This window comes from Macadamia integrifolia, chromosome 6, assembly GCF_013358625.1.
Source record: "Macadamia integrifolia cultivar HAES 741 chromosome 6, SCU_Mint_v3, whole genome shotgun sequence".
NCBI lineage: Eukaryota > Viridiplantae > Streptophyta > Magnoliopsida > Proteales > Proteaceae > Macadamia > Macadamia integrifolia.
Window position 1 is genome coordinate 26,569,487 of NC_056562.1, and position 643 is coordinate 26,570,129.

General features: G+C 40.1%; 1 non-coding gene across 1 annotated transcript; it reads right to left on the reverse strand.

Moving 5' to 3' along the window:
* Positions 1 to 283: 283 nt before the first annotated feature.
* Positions 284 to 390, reverse strand: LOC122083025. Its single transcript, XR_006141550.1, has one exon. It is a non-coding gene; the product is annotated as a small nucleolar RNA R71 (small nucleolar RNA).
* Positions 391 to 643: the final 253 nt, after the last annotated feature.

Sequence of the window (643 nt, forward strand, 5' to 3'; positions counted from 1 at the left end):
ATAATTTTGAACTCAAATCTCAATACATCACTATGTTGCCCCACTTCCATGGGTTGACCTCTGAGGATGCATACCTATTTCTAAGGGAATTTGAAGAGGTATGTGTTCTAATTAAGACCCAATAGCTTTCTGATGATGCTGTTAAGCTTAGGTGTATCACTTTTGCATTAAAAGACCATGCGCTAAGAAGTGGTTGTATGGATTACCCACAAATTCCATAACCTCATGGGAACAGTTCACAGTTGTCTTCCTTAAGAAGTTTTTCCCAACTCACAAGACCAATAAGCTTAGAAGTGATATCCTTCAGTTTAGGCAAAAGCCTAGTGAGTCATTTTCCAAGCTTATGGAGAGATTCAAGGATCTACTCCAAGAATGCCCTCACCATGGCCTAGACCTATGGCATTTATGTCAAATAATTTATGAGGGTATTGATTACCCAACTAAACAAATGATAGAGTCTATGTGCCCTGAGGGATTCACATCCTTTACAGATGAAGGAAAGGCATGGGAATTCTTACTTGACTTAGCTGACAAAACCCGTGAGTGGGAATCAACCCAAGAGAGTCAAAGAACCATAGGAGGAAAAGGATATTTTGTGGATGGGATAGTAGCCAAGGAAGCCCATTTGGATAGCCTAATCAAG